Here is a 21,765-nt window from a genome sequence, read left to right on the forward strand (position 1 = left end):
GAGGTCAGAGGTCGACAGGCAGCAAGACCAGTCTCAGACTGCGTATCTGCTGGGGACCAGTCACGTGACGGTCGCCACGTAGCAACGACAGCAACAGCGAGACGCTCGTACGGATACCCGATTACTGCCCCTTGACTGCTGTGTCGACTCGCCGTCAGCTGATCCTTTACACGTCACCATGTGACATTACTGCACACTGTTTACACGTCACCATGTCACATTACTGCACACTGACAGTTTACACGTCACCATGTGACATTCCTACACTAAAACACAGTTTACACGTCACCATGTCACGTTACTACACACTGGTTGTTTACACGTCACCATGTCGCAGCACCACACACTGGCTACAGGCTGGGCACCAAACAAAGCAATGATGGGAATAAATAATATTAATAGACGTGGCTAAAGTTTATGTGCTGCTTTTGAGTGGTCGTCGTCATCATCATCGTCATCATCATCCCACAGGTAAGAAAGTCATCAATAAGTGTTTACACTCCTTACGCCCTAAGACAGCCTTCCATGACTGTCAGTGACGTCACTTTACCTTACTTGTAACAATATTCTCGCCTAACGGTCAGACAGAGTAATAATAGAGGGGAGACAGCTCTTGTCAGCAAGAACCCTGTCGGGCTGTCTACTTTTCTTCTTTCTTTCTCCTTTCCTTTTTGTCCGATCCGCCCATTATCCAGCTGACAGTAACACTGTGACGTAGCTGACAGTCACAATAGAAAGAAAGCGAACATCACAGGAGACATATTCAACATCGTGCTGAGCGATATTGTCACAGACCACAGCCGTCATGAGGTGACGATCTGAAGACAGCCTGGTGAGGGAGACACGTGATAGGGGAGACCTGAAAACCCTGCAGATTCAGTGTATTATAAGGCTAGCTATGAATCACAAGTAGATATTTTTTCAGGCAGAATAAACTTTCATTTAAAAATGAACAGCAAAAAATAAATAAATAACAATACTAAAGCTGGTTCACACACAAGAAATCATGCCGGTCAATGGAAGGAATGCCTAGTGCAACTAATATTAGAAACTAAACTGAATAAACAAAGATTTGAAGACGAGACTGATGATTATGTGCTTAAGACCTGTTGACGTGGATGGTACGTGACGTAGTGGTTGTTAGCGACGTTTTCTTTAACTGCCGTGTCTAACTGACAGACATCTTAGTCAGCGGTTCGCTAGATATGACTCAATCAGGTTGCCGTACTTCTGGCAGTTCAGTCACGGGTGGATGAGCAGCCAGGGCTACGTACATACAACAGAGGTACCCTGGCCAAACCAGCGGAGCAGACTTGGTAGCGACCGACACGTAGTGTGTGGGTGTGAGTGTGAGTGTGAATGTGAGTGTGTATGACTGTGTGAGTGTGTGCAAGATATGTTGCATGCACTACAGTCAGTCATAGTAGTTTACATGTATTACAGTTAGTAAACACTTGCTAACAGACTGGACCACCCTTTGTGACAGTTACGTTTTATTTCTGCTGTCACGTGCAAATTCACTCCGTCCACTCCCAAGTCCACTCCCGTCATCTACACCCGAGAGCTTCCTCTGTCATTTAAAACTTTCTGTAAAATGTTGCCATCTCCACAAACACCTTGCTTGGCCTAACATCGCTAAACCACAAACTGTCCTCCACAAGACGGACTTCTTTCCGTAAAAGCTCGGCATCGTCTACTTTACGTCCACACAACGTCCGTGTAGATGATGTACCCGCCTTCAACACCCACACAATGACAACTGGCCAACAGCGCTCGGTGGAGCTGATTATTGAAACTTGAAGCAAACAATTAAATCGGAGGTCGCCTGTCTTCAGTTAAACTTGTAAACATCAGGCACGTGGTCTGCCCTGATCCACGTGACCTTAGGTGCTTGAGAGATACCTCTTGTGTTTGCAATATACTGGTGTATATGGGTGCGTGTACCGGTGTGCATATGTGTATAGTATGCCTGTATACTGTAGTATTTGTTTATTCACGTGAGTAATGGTGTGTATGTATGTGTGTACGCATACCTGTGTACTGTAGTATTTCTTTATTCATGTGAGTACTGGTGTGTAAGTATATGCGGACTGGTGTTTGGTTGATATATGCGCGTGTACTTGTATGTCAGGTGTACACTTGCATACATGTGTACTATATATACATGTATACATATGTAGGTATACTGGTGTGTGCCTGTAGGTGTAGCAGCCAGTCGTTCCTCCCAGGGATGGCAGGGCGGCAGGGAGAGATCCTGTACCCTGTTATTTCTCATCGCTGTCGTCTGCCAAAACACCGGGTGGAGGTAAAGGTGAACACTTAGCTCAATCTGTTTCTTATGTACAGCCAGCTAAATGCTTAGTTAAATCACTTATCCCTCTTTTCTTTCTCTCTTCTTGCTTTGTCCTTCTCTCTATTTTACTATTTCTATCGCTTTCTCTTTTTACTCTTCTCTCGTTCACACACACACAGATTTACAGTTTAGCTGAACATTTCCGAGGTACTTTGTAAAGGTTAAAGGAAAAGACTCCATAGCCTGGAGGCCATAGGGTAGTGAATGTAAGTGGTTCACTGTATCTAGAAAGGCATACGCAGGATGTGGTTCAGTTCTTTCCATCCGCCTCCTTTTCTTACTTTAACAAATCAGGTAGCCATTGAAAGGTTTACTAGTAACAGGTGCGAGCAGATACCTAGGAGAGGCAAGAGTTTGTCCATGTCATGGAGGAACTTGAGCAAGTCTGTCTACACCTGTAAAGAAAAGTAAGAGCAACCCCCTAGGCCTACCCCATCTCCCCCACACATAATAGCACTAAGGTGTCTATGTTCTGACTGCCGTGTCCACTCCAGACGACACACACACCTGCACACACAGGTGATGGTTTGTTACCGGTGATTGCAGCACGCACACCAATAAAAATCAAAGTTAAATAACTGAAACCGAATTCACATTTCCAAGGTTGACTGTTTTTATTGCAAACACGTAGATATATATCAAGCTTATCTTTGCAAAGATTTTTATTATGGCTACTTAATTTTTAAAACCTGGATTTTCTAAGTTAATTTTGCAACCGCTTTCAATATTTGCCAACCGTTAGGTCCGCACTCTGCGCTCGTCGCCATAAAGATGAGAAACAATCAGACCCGTGACAGAAAAGGGGCAGCACCTCGAGAGACTACAAGATAAAGTACTACTACAGGCGGGCGATAATCCTGAACAAACACTCCAGCATGACGGATCGCACGTGACAAGCAAGGGCCGGAACTCGTCTGCAAGACGTGGACTATGATCTCACAGTCACACCACGCACGTGTACAGGTGGACTGACTGACTGCCGAGACCATCGCATAGCCTCTGGCCAAGTTCTCCGTTGTCAGTCTTGGCGAGCCTCAACCATGACTGGGACTAAACCGGAAGTTTTGTACACACCAGCCTCGTTCTAGTAGTTAAGTGAACAATCATGTGCAAGCAGTCCAGTAATATACTTCCACTAGTTTCCCCAGCTAAAACTTTGTGACATACAGGAAACATGAATGTTGGTCAGTTTACACATGTCAGTGAACAGAGGCGTATGTTTATTTGTTTATCAGCTGCAAACACCGAGACTTGCGCAGAGCGTGTGACGTGGACCGTCTTTGTGCGCCGCGAGGCCTTGCAGGTCTGACTTCTTTTGTTCGTCCTGCGTTATTGCCTCACTAAATATGTCATTGGCCGTTAATAGTGCATGCTGGAACCCTTGACAAAGCCTCGAGGGTCGACTTCGCAGTCTCTCGGCAGAGATGAAGGCACTTGGCACTTGTTTGGGAACAGGACCCAGACTAAAGTGCCTACAAGAATGGCCTCCACGGGGCGGAGGTAAGTACAGTTCGACAAGTGCTTGAAAAGTGTAAATTATCTACGATCTGTCGATTCCAAGCCAAAATGACAATCTTTGAGGGAAAGATGTTGGCACGATGACTTGCTGTCAAACGTTGAGGTGAAGTCAGTAAAAACAGAACGAAAAGAAAGGAACGAATTCAGGCCGGTGATGGTTCTCTCTCTCTCACACACACACATATACACAATAGATGACCAACTGTATACGAAAAAAAATGTTTCATCCGCTTTGGACTGCAGGCAGCCATGTTTATGTATAATTTAAGTGTTTACGGTGACTAGTCCTTTAAGTGCAACTCATTTTGTCACAGTGGTCCCAAGTGGTGTCCTGGGCTGCCTGGTAATGTGCTAGGTGGCAGGTCCTTGCTGCTCTGAACATCAAAGATGGAGTTTCCCACAATATCTAATATGGCAAATCTTTCTTTCTCCTTTAGGTCCACTCGTCGTCTTTCATACAGGACCAATGTGGAACATTCCGGAAAACTGTCACACTTTGTGCTTTTTATTTCGAAAGTCGCCTGAGGTTAGGGTTACTTGTTCTGTCACAAACATCATCTCGGTTCCCCACTCTGGAGCGATCAGCTCACCTGTTGATCTTTAATCAAGCGGCACGAGGTGGACGTGGGTGACGGATGGCCAGAACAATGAAGTGTGAAAGTACCCGGTAGGTGGCGTGGCAGCATGAAAGAGGACATAACCCTGCTGACCGCTCCCAGCCACTTTATTCACAGACACCAAGTGAACGGGATCAATGCTTTAGAATCGGAGGTCAGGTCAGGTGTAAGTGTCAAGACAATATGGAGGAAAAGGTTTCAAAAAAAAAAAGGGGGTGGGGAAGAAGACAAGGATACGGAAAAGGAAGACTGCTTGTGGTGCGTTACTATTCACCTGTGGTGCGTTCCTCACTTCACTTAGACTGCCGACAGTTTTGTCAATTTCTTTTGATCAATTCTAAGGAAAGCGCTTTTACCTGCAGATTATTGAGTTTCGCCGAGGCAAGCACGGTGACAGCTCGGTCTTAGGAAACAATACGAGACCTTTTTCACAGTCCCCTTGGCAATCGGTCATGGACCGTGCGACATCCTGAAACGTGAGCAGTGCGTGACTGTGGATGGCAACGTGTTTGGACACGCTCCTCCTGCACCAAGCCAGCAAGTGTCACAAGCTAGCAAGTGTCACCAGCAAGTGTCACCAGCAAGTGTCACAAGGCCAGCAAGCGTCACCAGCAAGTGACACAAGTGTCACCAGCAAGTGTCACAAGTGTCACAAGGCCGGCAAGTGTCAACAGGAAGGTCGGCAGGGAGCTGTTGATCACACACAGTATCCACGTCTGTCACATTAGTTACGGGACGGGCTGCCTCTTGGCGCAGGCTGATGCGACAGTCACGATCGTACTTCCGTCCTGTTGTCGTCAACCACGTGACAGTTTCAGTCTCGTGTCACCTGCCTCTCTGTCTCTCTGCCTCGGCGTTGACTACCCGGCAATGTTCGCTAACAACGTGTCTCTTTTGTAATCAATCAACCGACCGGTCATCTGGCCAGCCAGGTAAACACTGTCTGCAGTGTGTCGTCATCCTTGTCATCTGTCGGCCAGCTGTCAGCAACTTGTCAATGCTAACAAACCCATATAATATTACTAAACCCCCGTGTCACTACACCGCCATATAACTAAACCCCGGTGTTACCACTATACCACCGTGTCACAGGACTGCACTGAAAAGAAATGGAAATAAAAAGATAATAAACTTTTTAAAATGCATTTATGTCATTTCGAAAAAGCAAAAACAAATTCAGCACTTGCTAAAAATGTATAAATAAAATTCAAGCAGCAGATAATAAATGAATAGTAAACGGACGAAAGAGGCGGAATGAAAGAGAATGTCACTGAGATAGCACAACAACAACAAAAAATTTTTATTTCTTTTTTCTGCCTTCACCCGCTGGCGCAGTTCTCGGCGAGGAAATCCCCGAGGAGTCGCCGGGTGTTGAGAGAAGAATGTCGAGTGTTTTGCCGCAGCTTTCAAGTCCATGCGACGTGAGCTTGACTCGCGGAGGTCAGAGACTAGGTGGCCCTCCTGTCTCCTCCCGTACACCCGCAGTTATTATGCTCGCACACCTTGCCACCCTGATAAGGTGCGTGCACCGCCTGCTCACTGCAATATCGTGCAGCTCGTGTCCATGTCTAGCAAGACAGGAATCTATATGAGACAAGGTGTTTCTCTGTGCAACATATTACAAATTTTATTGGCATCCTCCCTGCGCCTGTGGGAGGTTTATTAGTCAGCTGTCACGTGCATGACATACCCACCTCTTGCTTCACAGACATTTCTTGTTTTTTTAATTGGTCTGAGTTTCTTTTATAATATCAACCTTGCATTCTTCCTCTCTTTTTTTTTTTAATCGCGTAATTTCTAATTCTTTCCTCCTTCATTCTATCTGTACACTGTTGTTTTCTATTGCTTTTCAGCTAGGTGGCGCTCTAGGTTTGACAACAAACACTCACGTGGGCTGTTTTCGTCCATCGCATGCTCTCCTCTGCTCACATAATTTGGGTACTGAAGGATTCAGTTCTACGTTCTCCTCTCATTTCTTGTCACTTTGTCACATCCTTGTCACCCCTTCCTACCTTCTACCCTTTCTTCTGCACTGGAACTAACTTATTTTGATATTTTTGGTGCTTGATTAAAGAACTATGCAGGGCTCATATTTTTCTGTATTTTTTAGTTTTCAGCGCTGGGCATTCATTCTTTTACGGTGAAATAAACAAACAGACACATCACAAACAAGGTGTGTAAGTGTATTTACAGGGAAAAGATGCGCTGAGAGAACTTCTAACAAGCTGATGGTGAGTGAGAGGAGATGTTGATTCACCAAAATGTCTCGATCTCACTCTTGAAACGGAAAGACGAGCGTCTGGTGAGTACGGAGATGCTCACAGACTCCTCAGGCCCAGGGTTAGTTATTGTGGTGCACCACAGCGGTACTCTCTTCCCTTCCATGTCCACCATCTACCCATCATCGAATCCTTTAAAGCAGAGCTTGTAAAAAATAGCAAAAGAATCTTTAGTGGAGTTTAGCGAATTCGTTTCTGTGTGTGTGTGTGGAGGGGGGAGGCCAGTGAAGAATACGGAGTCTGGCATGATGTCCTCTATAGTGATGATGAGTCGTGGTGCAGACTACATGGCTGTCAGTTCTCACCAGCACGAAACATGAACACGTGAGGTCCATCAGTTGCATCAGCAGCCGCAAAACTTGATGGTGCAACTGCAGACAAGAGGTCAGAGTTCACTATAAGCTGCTGACACAACAGATCCAAAAATCAAAGCACCGGCAATATAGGTGAGATGTGGCACCAGGACCAACTAGTTATCAAAATGGTCCATAAACAAGATGCAACATGGCGCAGGCACAAAACAACCCTGAAAATAACAAGTGGCTTAACAGAAGCAGAGAGAAACAGTAGATGCACAGCTTACAGATATACACAGATAAAGAGACAGAGTAGCCCCACTCTACCCATGCACCTGTACATGACTTCACTCCTTCCATCCATCCGTCCTGTCATCGATATGCCCATATCCAGTCACGTGCTCGCTCGGTCACCCAAAGAAGACTTAAACACGATGTCTGGTTTCCAGGATGTTTGAGAACCCGCCAAGTGTCATCATTGCCCCATCACACCACCCTCGTGTTAATGAGCAAATACCTCAAATGTTATTAGTTGATGAACACACTGCAAGTGTTATTTATCACTTGATGAACACACTACAAGTGTCATCACTTTCACTCGTGAGATCAGTCTGGTAAGACTCGGGGCTGTGCAAGTGACAAGTGATTACACGGAGCCACTCAGTTCATTTTGACTAATTACCCGCGGGTCAAGCGAGACGAGGAGGTGAAGAGAAAGTGTCTGAGTTATTTAAACAACGAGATCAACGTGTCAACCTCTGCCCACGTGACTGTGGCCGCGTGCGTGGGACCGACACACAGGGCGTGCGACTTCCTTGGAATCTTGTTTGGCTTCTCTTTGAAAACCTCGGACAGGTAATTTTGTCGATATCGAACTTTGTACAAAACTCACTCACTCACTCACTCACTCACTCACTCACTCACTCACTCACTCACTCACTCACTCACTCACTCACTCACTCACTCACTCACTCACTCACTCACTCACTCACTCACTCACTCACTCACTCACTCACTCACTCACACACACACACACACACACATTGACAGTTCAGTGACAGCAATGAGAATTGTATTTTCAAAATTACAATCGGTCTGACTAATATGTTCATTTAGCAGAATAATTAAGCTATAGTAGTTCAGTGCATAAAATAATTACATACAATTAAAATAACATTGTTAGAACATAAACCAATATTAATACTAAGTTTCTATCACGCGTTTTCCCTGCTGAACAGAAGTCTCAGTGCGCTTTACAGAAGAAACCTAACACACCAAGAGAGACAGCACTCGCACAGACTAAAACATGTCAGTAAACAAACAAACAAACACAAACACACCAACAGTCACAAACAAAAGACAGAAAAGCATTTACAAGAAGCATGCCAGCTGAGCATAAAAGGACCTGCAGACAGCATGGCGGACATGGTGCGCTGAGTGATAGCGGGCACAAACTTCAACTCCTGCAAGGTGTGGTCGTGTGCGTGTGACAGTTGAAAACTAAAAACAAATATAAATTATTCACTTTCTTCAATCTTGAGAATAGAATTGCAGTCAAGCAGCGTGATGCACGTGCACGCAGTCGCCACAACCTACACCACCCTGAGGGCAGTCTTGGGGGGCAAATACAATCTCAGGAATCCCTACAGCAGAGTTGGATGCTAGGATGGCACCACAGGCCAAAGGTCTTACCCGATAAATGTACACCAGGCTGGCGCCCACCTCACCTCAGGCCTCATTTCTTGTCCATGAAATCACACTTTCGGGTGGATCAGCAAAGGGAACTATTCGTGTACTTGGTCATGACACTACCCACGCGCCTTGCTTCAAAGTCCCCACCGACGCATCCCTTTGAATTAGAGAAAGGATTTTTGGTGCAATTCCTTTACTAAGATAGTCCTTTGTTTTGAAATCCTTCTGGCGGTGACTATACAGTTTCGCTCACCTCATTTTTGTGCGAGTCTTTCATTCAGCTGATTACAACTCCTCACGCAGGCGAGCGGAATGTCTGATTGTCACAGTCAGCACGCAGAAATGGAGAGGAAGAAAGTTAAGGAGGAACAAATACCTAGTGTCACAAAGGGCGAATAGAGACATTCCAGACTTGTGCCCCATGACCATGGCGACCTCGCTAAGCCGCCGAACATGAAGATGATGAGCACCGAGGCCGCGGCACCAAGACGATACGCTTGATGACATAATGGAAGCTAAGCTCGTCAAAACAGATTCCCTTTCCTCTCCCTCTCATATTTTCTCTTTCTCACGAAAGCTTTTGACTGTTAGTGTCTTGGTGAAAGCAGATCGTGATAATCTGATAGAACCCTGTTCACACCCACTGCCTCACCCACGTGACCGGCGGCGACGACGACAAGAAACGACAACGCCTTGGGTCTGCACGCGAGTAAATCACTTCACCCTCCGGGTCCTTACTCAACACTAATCCCTCCTTAGTCCTCCTTTTGTGTAAAACATGAATTTATTGCCCCAGTCCAATATCTTTCGCATTTCCATTCATGGAATTGGACGATGATCCCGTTCAGTGGATGGACAGAGCAGGTGACTGAGCAAGCTGGTGCTCGTGCTGTGTCAACACAGGGATGTCTCCTGTCATGTCTCCTGTCATGTCTCCTGTCATGTCCACACTAAATTACAGCAATCACCACGCTAATGCTCGACTAGCACAACAAGCAGCCGTTAAATGTCTGTAAGTGGAAGTTTACTACAGTCGTAGTGCAGTAGCTAATCATCGTCACAGACATCAACACGATCCCATGCACCCACGGTGAAGCCTCCGGCGATGACTCACACATCCACGATGATGTCTGAACAGAAAATCAGAAACTGAAGGAAATTCATTCAACTTTTTTTCAGAAGAGTTAAGCAGTTAATACGTAATGGTAGCTATAAGATTTTTCTTTTTTAAATTTTATTTTAAATGAGAGTACATTTATACAGAAAGCTATGTTCTCCTTTTACTTTGTCTGTATGATGTGTTTCTCGTGAATTAGAATATGCAAATAAAGTTAATGTCTAGAAATGTAACGCTTGAAGACTGACTTCATGTTTCATTCATTTCTGATTACTAGTTTACAAAATTTGAAAGATCGTATTTTTTGCGAGGACAAGAGATTGGACGTCACAGTCCTCACCTGGCATTCTGGGAGGAGAATTTGACATGATTTCCAGAGACCTCAGAAAAAGAAGGAAGCGTTCTTCAGATGACTGCAGTATATTCTGGCAATAAGATGGCATGAAAAGATCTCCAACAGCAGCCTGTGGAAAAGAACCAACCAGAATGCCACTAGCTAAAACATCAAAAAGCGCAAGTGGGGTTGGATAGGACACATCCTGCGCAAACCAGCTGACACCATAGCCAAGCAGGCACTTGACTGGAACCCTTAGGGGAAGAGGAGAGTTGGGAGACCAAAGCAGACTTGGAAAAGAACAGTAGAGATCGAAGCAAAGGATGTCGGAACACCATGGACATAGGGTTATCTGTGTTATCTTTAGCACTTAATGCCACACACGAGAGGACCTTTCACTTCACGCAATCACACAGTATAAGTTTCCATTTTAAAGAGATTCGGCTTTCATAAGAACTTTGTTTATTAGTTTTCGGCGCAAATTTATTAACGACTGTTTTTATCTCGAGGACTGTTTTTATCAGCTGGTGGGGGCCGCGTGCAGTCGCATTCCTGCGTCGTCTCCGTCGGTGTCACACCACAGTCACACACAGTCACACACAGTCACAGCACAGCTCAGTCACACCACAGTCACCCCACAGTCACATCACAGGTCGTCTTCACACCAATGAACCAAACAACGGTCAGAGGCTGCTGACCCTTGTGTAGCCGGCACTTGCCCACAAATACAGACACACATACAAGTGTTGGCTCAACTAATGCTCACCGAGTATTCTCAATGAGTGTTCTCAATGAGTGTTTGCCTCCTGTAGACCGTTAGTCCCCCGCCAATCACGCCGCGTGTTTCTGAAAGTTCACGCAGCACATCGCGATGTTTTTCGAGACAACTCAGTCCTGCTACTCTCTACTCACAATCTACAGCTTTGGTCTTTTTATGCCAAGTTTGCCTTTCTAGTCTCAAATTAAGCGAGTTATAAGGCTGTCGAACTAAGTTTTCTTCATGCACACTTCAAGTTCTAAAAAATAAACAAAAACTGGTGGAAGCAGCGAACATCAGCCAATCAGCCAATCACGCAGCGCGTACAGGTAGTGTCTGTCCCAGCAGTGCTGGTCTGGGGAGGAGCAACAACACACTAGTCTTGAATACTTGCAGCTCACGGAATGAACCTGATCGGCGAAGGTTACATCGAGTTTTGTCTACTTTGCTGAGGGGCCACACGAGGGGATTGAGTTCGCCTTGTCTACAAACCACAGTCCAGGTGCACACTGCGTGACCAAAGGTCATTTCCTGTTAATTATGTCTGTTGCTGGTAGGAACCAGCCTGCCCAGGAGATTCCGTGACAAAAACATTTATCTCCTATAGCTTTTGAACTTTAACCTTTCTTAGCGATCAGTCCTTGCGTTACCTCGATATATACTGATGATAAGAACTGACTGATGATGACCTGCGTAAAGCCCCGAGTCTTCTCTACCTGCGACTGTCCAGTAGAACAGACGACGACGACGATGATGATGATGATGATGATGATGATGATGATGATGATGTCATTACACGTGCTGCAGTGAAGACAGGTCTGTCTCCGTCATTACAAGTGCAGTGAAGACAGGACGGGTGGAGTGCACGTGGCTTCAAGATAAAAGGCGCCGCCTTCTCTTGACCTGCAGCTGAGTTCATAGCTAATGAACTCGTACAGTGAAGCTCGGAAAGAGCTGTTGGTTGTGTCTACAATGATGACTTTTACAACAGAAACAGGTTACAGATCACAAGTAAAAATATAACAGGAAGCAATACAACACACACACATACACACACAGAGGGTAAGAAGAGGGTTGAAAATTGCTTTTTTCTTAAGTACGGCTGAGTCTCCACGCATTTTCTCGTGAGACGACACGTAATTAGCAAATTATACTCATTTGCGCCTCTCTCGTGTATTTACTTTTTTCCCGACTTTTTTTTTTTTCTCTGTCATATATACTGACATACCTCCCTTCAAGCACTCACACCCACTCAGAGATTTGAACCCCATTAGCCTACTTCAGTGGGGCGAGGGTGCATGTGACACAGACGTGTCTGGCCCTGTCTCGCTGTCGTCATACACAACCACCAGCCCATGACACAAACATCAAAAGAAAACAAGCAGGTCATCGCCAGGATTACAGCCAAGCTTTCAGCCTGACTACCTGCTGTGACAGGCGATTGTGCCGAGCCCCAGACCTCTCGGGCACAGGACGGGAGGTGGGATTCCGGTTTGACAACATGACAACAGCCAATATCGACTCCCCGGGTACTCTCCCTTTGGACTCGCAGTTTGCTTTCAACCGTGTCACAATTGCATCATTAGCACCTTGGCATGGGCATGGCTGACGGCTGTAAACAAATAAATAATCTCCAGTGGCGGTGGTTAAATGGCATGTTAGGAGGCAGGGGGATAACGGTCTCTGACACTCTCTTTGTATCTGTCTGTTGTACAGTGTGGATGTCTGTCTGCTGCATTGACAGTGTGTGATGTCTGTCTGTTGTATTGACAGTGTGTGATGTCTGTCTGTTGTATTGACAGTGTGTGATGTCTGTCTGTTGTGTTCACAGTGTGTGATGTCTGTCTGTTGTGTTGACAGTGTGTGATGTCTGTCTGTTGTGTTGACAGTGTGTGATGTCTGTCTGTTGTGTTGACAGTGTGTGATGTCTGTCTGTTGTGTTGACAGTGTGTGATGTCTGTCTGTTGTGTTGACAGTGTGTGATGTCTGTCTGTTGTGTTGACAGTGTGTGATGTCTGTCTGTTGTGTTTGACAGTGTGTGATGTCTGTCTGTTGTATTGACAGTGTGTGATGTCTGTCTGTTGTGTTGACAGTGTGTGATGTCTGTCTGTTGTGTTGACAGTGTGTGATGTCTGTCTGTTGTGTTGACAGTGTGTGATGTCTGTCTGTTGTGTTGACAGTGTGTGATGTCTGTCTGTTGTGTTGACAGTGTGTGATGTCTGTCTGTTGTGTTGACAGTGTGTGATGTCTGTCTGTTGTGTGTTGACTGGTCTGTTGTTGAGTGTGTGATGTCTGTCTGTTGTGTTGACAGTGTGTGATGTCTGTCTGTTGTATTGACAGTGTGTGATGTCTGTCTGTTGTGTTGACAGTGTGTGATGTCTGTCTGTTGTGTTTTGACAGTGTGTGATGTCTGTCTGTTGTGTTGACAGTGTGTGATGTCTGTCTGTTGTATTGACAGTGTGTGATGTCTGTCTGTTGTGTTGACAGTGTGTGATGTCTGTCTGTTGTGTTGACAGTGTGTGATGTCTGTCTGTTGTGTTGACAGTGTGTGATGTCTGCTGTATTGTATAATACACGATGGCAGGTAGAAACAGTCTGTCTCACCACAGAGCTCGTCAAGACTGACAGGACAACAGCCAACCAATCACAGCGCTTGTATAAGCCTCTGGTCCCGTTAGTCTTGGGATGGACCCAGTTAAGTCCATCAGACATTAAGAAGGACCTGTCAATACATCTACGACATTTGTCTAAATGCCAGTTATGACCGCCAGAGGCCCTCAGTACGACTCACCAGTTGTGTCCTCTCGGCAATGGAGAGCAATGGAGACTTAGTGAGTACTGAGGTTCAAACAGATTAAGAATTAATTTTCTTCCAGTTCTTTTCTCAATCAGATCAGAGCCACAACTAAATTAAATATTAATTTTTTCAGTTTTTATTAACACTGAAGTCTATTCGATCAGAGGATCACCGCGGTGCGTTGAACACTGAAGTAGCGGGAATGTTGGGAGGAGGGAAAGCTTCAAACCTGCTGACATTTGTTGATCCCTGAAACTTGATGAGAACCTTTGACCACATTTACAGACGACAGGCATTGCTGCCTTTTAGATAGCTGTGGGTCGACTGGGGGAGTGTGTGTAGGTGGTGGTGGTGAGGATCAGAGTGTTCGCTGCGCCACGCGGGAATCGAACCGCATCGCGTCTGGGTTTGGACGGAAGTGCTGTAACCAGTCTGTAGACCGCTTGGCCCGCACAGAGTCGGACGGCCTGCCATCCAGCAGTCAGTAGTGTGTTGCCAGACAGCAACACAAAGCAGCCGCAGTCGGACCGTTGATGTGCGTGCAGGTCTGTTGACAACGGTCTGTGTGACGTCACATCGACTCCGGTTTCAAAGACACGTCACACAATGAGCTGTGAGTCCGCTGATGGTTGTGAGTTAACTACTGGTGAAAAAACTTAGAAACAAGTTTTCTGCTGAAATGCTCAAATTTCAGGCTTTGCTACTAGCTGGCGGAGTCGGTAGAAGGCGTATACAACAAACAAACATTTGCTCCGCAGCTTTCTCTTGTAAACAGCAACAGAAAGTTTGAAGATGTAACCAACTGCTACTAACCGTGAATGTCGATATTCTCACCTGCCTACAGACTAAAGGTTTGTTGAAACCAGAGTGAACTGTCACTGATGAGTCCTTTGCCATGAAGACAGACTTCAAAGTTCATTGCGGTTGGAGGTGTCTTCATCCAAAGGCTTATAAAGAAAACGTTAATAACAGTTATTAAACGGGTGGAGGTTTTAAAACAGAAGAAAGCTGAGAACGTGTGAATTTTCCCACAAAAAAATGTTCCACTGATTTTTTTTCAGTGTTTTATTTATCATTTTACCACCCACCGTTGAGTAACTAAAGAGTTTACTTCCGGTCAGTGCGATAAGAGTTACGTCCCCAGCAGGTATCAGTGGGTTGTCTCCCCCATTACACTGAGAGTCTCTCCCAGCGTTGGTTAGGGAGATGAGGGTTGGCGTCCTTACTTCCACTTCTCTCAGTCATAGCCAGTCGTTATTCTCTTACTTGTCCACGTGTCCATGTATGATTGTTTAGATGACGAATAATGCATGTGTAGTATATAGATGGCGAATGTGTATATATGTACGTGTATGTATGACTATGTGTATTTATATGTATATGTTCATTTGTAGGTGTGCATTTGTATATATTCATATGCCTTTTGTGTGTAATTGCATCACTGTATGTAAACTTGTGTGCAGGTGTATGTGTTTATGCACGTGTGTATTTGTATGTGTGAGTATATTCGCACGTTATTGTTGTTGAATGAGATGTTTACTGCTTAGGAGGGGGAAAGTTTAGGTGGAGTTATTAACTTTTCAAACTTTAGGTTGTTGACAATTACAGATAAAATAAGACAACAGGATGAGGCCATCACCGGGATTTCAATGATTGAATAATTATATCCGTCAAGTGTCTTACCTAACGCGGACACGACACTGAGATCGTGCTTTTTAATTATGGGTCCGCCCCTAGAGCCTCCCATTGAATGTAACATGAGAAGTGTCGTGCACCCGAAGTTCTTAATTCTTGTTGGTGATAGGGGACATGATTCTTTGTGCGCGTGATATTGCTTTGAAAACCTAATCACCACCTCACCCCACCACCCGAGCAGCCCCGCCATCCAGATGTCCAACCCAGTCCCTCAGACCCATGGTGGGGAGCGACATGACTTGACTTGCAAGTGGCCAGACAATCAGGATACTTTTATCTCCAACATCAAGTACCCGGTTCTGAGGCATTAAACCTTCTCTTGACAGAAAACACGTCTACACCCACTTCTGTAGTAAGAGGGAGCGGCAGCAGCGAGGACTGGTGTAGCTGCCAGGTGAGACAAGGTCCCTCCCACGGTCTGGATGGCCGCCAGCCACAGGCACTGACACCTGGCTGAAAGCTAAGTGGTGAAGGGGACTGAGGAATTAATGTATTGACAAGGCACTAAGGTGGCGGCAACTCTCTGACCTGTGACTCATCCCACTTCACGGCCAGTCAGGTCGACTCACCAGCTACTCAGGTCGACTCAGAACACGAGCTTTGCTGCTTTCGTGCATTGTTGACGAAGAGAAGTCTTACCTAGACGAACATTGTCGATATTGTGATTGTTGTTTGTTTACTTGGCGGGAAAGTGCATCCGCAGGTAGGTGATTTTTCACTGGAACATAAAGAGTCTCGCCAAGAGATCGAAATACAGGGCCTGTCACTGCAGTGGTCACCAGCACTCTCGGCAGTTGTGACGGTTGCTTGCTTGCTTGGGAAAAGGTTCCACTTGGGCAAAAAGAGATGGTGAGGAAACCGAATAATCCTAAGAAAACCCCGAGACCGACCCTGCGGAAAGGTGTCAGGCACAGAAAGTGGATCTGAGATCTGAACCTAAGACCTCTGAGTTCAATGGTGCTCATTGTGACTGTTTGGGAAACGTTTCCTGTGACTGTCTTGTGACAAGAACTGTGACACTTTCAACAAGTACTGGCTGGCATTGTACTCAAAGCTGATGTCAAGCCGAGTGTTTGGTTTTGACCCTTACAAGACTCAGAGCTAAGGAGGACTGGAGTGACAGACCGCTTGAGAACCACGAGACCACGTGTCTGTGTACTTATTCTGACATGCGCGTGCTCAAGCAAAGTCTTTTGACTATTAGCTATAGCTCTACAGATAGATGTATACATATAGTGTACCCAGAAATTTATTCCTTTTAAGCACAAGAAATCTGTCCTCACCTACATGTGTCTCGTGCGTGGATGTGTATTTAGGAAATAAAACACGGTTTTGTAAGTACAGCACAGTTGTAGGACAAGCCAAGAGACGATTGTCTGGACAGTCCGAGTCTGCAGGACTGGGACATCAGGGACAGACATTTGCCAACTATTTTGATTTTCTGTGTGGACAGACATTGAGACATTTTTTATGGCGGCTACCTGCCACGTCTACACCAGGGCAAGCACCACAATGCTAAGACATACAATACAAGACTAATCCTGAGTTTTGCCACCAGGGGGCGTACTCCATTCAAGACCAAACTTGACCACTGATGACCTCAAAACGCTCGGCTAACGGCACTGACCTGCCCTCCCATGGCTACAACCTCCCCTGTCCACCTCCCCCGCGTACCCGACATACACAGCTCTCTGTATGATATATACAATACCTAATATCATACGTGAGAGTGCGTGCATGTGTTTGTGTGTGTGTTGGGTGTGTCCATGTGCGTGTCTGTTCCTTGTCCTCTCAACGTCCCACTGAAGACGACTCTCTCAAAAAACAAAAACAAAAGAAAATGCCGATAAAAGAGCTGACAACACACAGGTCACAGCCCCGATGCTTGCTGGGACACAGACTGCTACGGATGAGTTGTCGCCCCATGTAGACTCCAGTAGTCTGCCCCCTCTACCCGTTTCTGCTGGGCTGTGCTATCTCTCCGCCTGACCTCCACCCGACATCCCGGATCAGTGAAGTCAAAGTACCGCAAGAGAACAGAGGGAGGACTGTACGGGTATAAACACATGGAGCTTTAGATGTCCAGACCTGATATACATAATTTTTAGCTTAACATGGAGTTGAAGCAAAATATTACAATGATAGATAATTCATAAACTAACACCACGACGACGAATAAAGACGATGCTTCAATTACTGTTGTGAGAATTTTTTTTTACTTTTTTTTACTTTAGAAAAAAGAAAGAGTTCTTAGTCGTCATTTATTTATTTGAACTTTCAATAATTTAAGAAGTTTTGACATCTAACTTTTTGGCTCAAGTGCCTTCACTACCCGGGGTAGACCACCCGATGCTATCAAAGAGAATTAACAGGTCACTTCTAAGAGCCCGAGTAAGATATGAAGGAGAATGCTTTCAGTCTGCAGGTAACCTAACCGACATCCATCATCCTAACTGACATGGAGCTAAGACAGTTGTATCCCTCATTATCCCGAGACAGACTGAGACGTCCACCTCGGTGTTGAGGTTGTGTGGTGTACAGTGTACAGGTACTTGCCAGTGAGAGCTTCATGGGTGGAAGGACACGCCAACGCCAGTCATTTAAACCCTCGGCGCTTGTCAGCCACTGCGATTGATGTGACAAAGTCGATGGTGAGTCGGTTCTGGCCCATTGCAGGTGTAAATGACTCGGGTGGCGAGGTCCCGTTGAAAAGACTGTCGTCGGCAGTGGTGGCCCCCACAGAGGTGCGCACCCCGGATACCCGGCTAGCGCCTCGGGCACTTCTCTGATCATCACAATACATCAGACGGATCTCGTGTCCACGATTCTCAGTAACCTTCCATGAGACTGCAGAACGAATTAGAAAGAAATCTTCAGTGCCATTTACCACAGACAAGTCCGGAGTGTAAGATGAAAGCAGTCCACAATATTAGCTTATGCTGTATATATTATTATATATTGAGAGAACCTGGTGACGAAACACAGTTAAATTATTTCCGCTAATTATTAATGGTAGAAATTTAATTACTTGCTGGAAAGGGGCATGCAAGTTTTTGATTTTTAAAAATGTGGAAAGAAAAGAAAGAAATGGAAGAAGATAGGAAAAACAGAGAGAAAAAAAAATGGAAATCAATTCAAGAAGAAAGGAAAAGAAAAAGCAAAAAAAAGAGGAAATTGAAGTCAGTAGAATTCCTTCACCACTGTGTGTACACAAGCAAATGCGTCAACAAACCCATTGCCGGTCGCTGCCGACATTGAAAAGCTGGGTCTGGACAGGTTAAAAACTGTCAGTGACGTGAACGGGTATTGATAAGCATGCCCCATGGCACCCCGAACACTCTTGTCTGCGTGTTTTGCTTTCGCCAAATCATTTTCATTTTCTTCAGACCTCCATGACACGCGAGGCGACTAAATTTAAACGGGTATATATTGCCGATTTATTGGCGACCAGACGCCGACTGGGGTGTTGGTCCACCGGGTGTAATGTATTACCCGTATAATGGTGTGACTCGCGGACACGATGAGTGGCAGGACAGGGCAGGGGGAGCACCAGCAGGGCATTGTGCACCACGAGGCAAGGCCGGGGCGAAAGGCATATTTCTGTCCTATCTACACCTGTGGGGACTGTTCGGCGCCGAGTGCTTTACATTTAAATGCAGTTAGGAATTCTGATATTCTTCATTGCCTTTTTTAATCACTGATTCATTTTTTAAATCCTTTTTTTCTGGGTACTGAGTCAGCTGTTAGATTCACCTTTTATATCACCTTCATCTACGTTTTCTTTACTACACAACCCCCGAAGCCTCATCCACTCTTGCCCTCCCTCCTTGTCTTTTTCTTCTCCTGCCACCGTCGCCTCTTCTTTCCGTTTCTCCGTTCCTTTCATGTTGTATTGTATTTTGTCATTATTTCTTTATGTTTCCGTCCCGTCTCTTTCTTTAGTTTGTGTGAGCATGTGTGTGTGTCTTGTATATGCCGAACTCACGACCTGGAGTTGTTGTAATTTAAAATTCTAAGACAGACGCGTGGCTCAGGGTTATCTCCCCACATATCATTGTGCAAGCGAACCAAGTGCCACAACCGTGAGGTCACGGCAGTACAAAGCCTCATTAGCATATTCCACTCGCCGTCTCATTGGCTGCAACCCGTCATCGTTGGGGAGGTAGCAGGGTACAGCACCGTCTCCACCAAAGTTTCAAGATGGAGGTTTGTCCGGTCTCCAAGGCGAGAGGTAGAGCTCCTTGCGTGCTTGTTGGATTACCGCCCTTGGCTATGCGATCTCTAACGTCTGCTCGCATGTCGTCGCTTGCTTTGACAGGGTGTGCAGGGTGGGGAGGGACTCCACGACCCTTGTCAAGCCAGGACCGCGGAGGGAGCGAGTTACCGCGGGGGTGTAGTGGAGTCCACCCGGTGCTGTCACCAGAGAGCAGAGCTGAGGCACTGGAGCGTTGTGCTGGTGTAAACACCCGTAAAAACAAGCTTGGAGCTGTGACTACCCCGTCCTTAGCAACGCACAGTCTTTGTGCATTCCTCCATTCCTTCATTCCTCCATTCCGGGCTGCTTACAGCCTGTCGCTTGTCTGTCGTCACCTGGAGGCAGTCACAGACTCCAGACCCAGACTACACCTTGCTTCTAGTACACACCGAGGCAGGGCTGTCCGCTAGCATTAAAGTAGTTTTGTTTTCTGAAGGATTTATTTCCTTATTGTGGGTAATTGTTCTTTTACATGAAACGCAAAAACCGAGATTTCTTCGGGTCTCTCTGCACCGGAATGTATTAACAGAAAGGAGAGAGAGGAGTGTGTGAGAGAGAGAGAGATGGAGAAATTAGCGTGAATGTCAGTGTCTTGACAGTTCATTAAAAGGTAATTTGAAACTTGTTGTTATTACTATTACTGTATATATATTGTTGTCATTATTGTTATTATTATTATTAGACACTGTAATTGTTCTTGCTCGTCCCTGACGACACCCAGAATGTAAGAGGTCGATGGGAGCAGTATGTTTGCAGTACAACTGTAACGTAAGATCTGTAAAAAGCAGCAGCAGCAGCAAAAACAACAACAACAACAACAACAACAACAACAACAACAGCAGCAGCTTCGTAGCAAAGTTATGATTCATTAGGGCGAGGACAGACGATAAAAGAGTGTGAGAGATGTGATCGATGAGAGAGGGATGATAACTTCATCTCTGTTCTCTGACTTAGCTCCTTTATCCGATGAATCAAGTTTTACATTATTCTAGAATGTTTCTAGGATATATCAAAGCTGTCTTCGCGATGACTGTTAGAGCTGCTTGAGTAAACTGTAAACAAAGGTAAGGACTAGCTTGTGGCAGATGTCAACACCCAGTGTGTGGATGTAGGGTGCAGGCTGACTGCTGTGCGATGTTGACAAACAACTTCTTTAAAACTTTTGTTTTGTAATAAATAAACGTTGGACTAACAAGACATCGGGTGGAAAGTCGGACTGTGAGTCTCTGGTGGTTTGACACTTTGGCGGGTATCCGATTGAAAGTTCCTTACGGGAATAATTCGTAATTATTTACCAGGAACTTGCCTTGGTCTCATGCCTTTTGTTTTCTTTCTTTCTCTCCTCAACCTGGTTATTACTGACTGCTATGTACTGTTATGTCATATTGTCAGCTTCTTTCCTTTCATCAACAACACAGTTCTGTCACTTTCTGTCAGTCAATTAAGTTAATGTAGTGTCATCGTCTTTAAAGATTTCTTGGCTGACTACAGACATGGTTTGACTGATTTCTCTGCTGCTCTGTGTTGGTCTACAACTGACACCAGCACCAAGGCCTCTGATGAGGAGGTTCTTCATATGGAGGCAACACTGCAACACCCATTAACCCTGCCGCTAATCACTGTCACACTGTACAGCCCGATAGTCCCCCCGTCACACGCAGACAAGCACACTGACACACTACATGGACCGTTAGTCCCACAGTCACACGCAGTCAAGCACACTGACACACTACAATGACTACATGGACCGTTAGTCCCACTGTCACACGCAGTCAAACACACTGACACACTACATGCACCGTTAGTCCCACAGTCACACGCAGTCAAACACACTGACACACTACATGCACCGTTAGTCCCACAGTCACACGCAGTCAAACACACTGACACACTACATGCACCGTTATCCTCCAAACCACCGTCACACGCAGACAGGTGAGAGCCGCTGTTGCCCGTTCCTCCCGTTGCCTTCACAGGGTGGATGTTGCAGGACGAGAAAAGCGAGCAGCAAGGGTAGACTGCGAGCCACCAGCGCCATTCGCACCCAGGGGCGAC

The sequence above is a fragment of the Pomacea canaliculata genome, linkage group LG2 (genome assembly GCF_003073045.1).
Source record: "Pomacea canaliculata isolate SZHN2017 linkage group LG2, ASM307304v1, whole genome shotgun sequence".
NCBI lineage: Eukaryota > Metazoa > Mollusca > Gastropoda > Architaenioglossa > Ampullariidae > Pomacea > Pomacea canaliculata.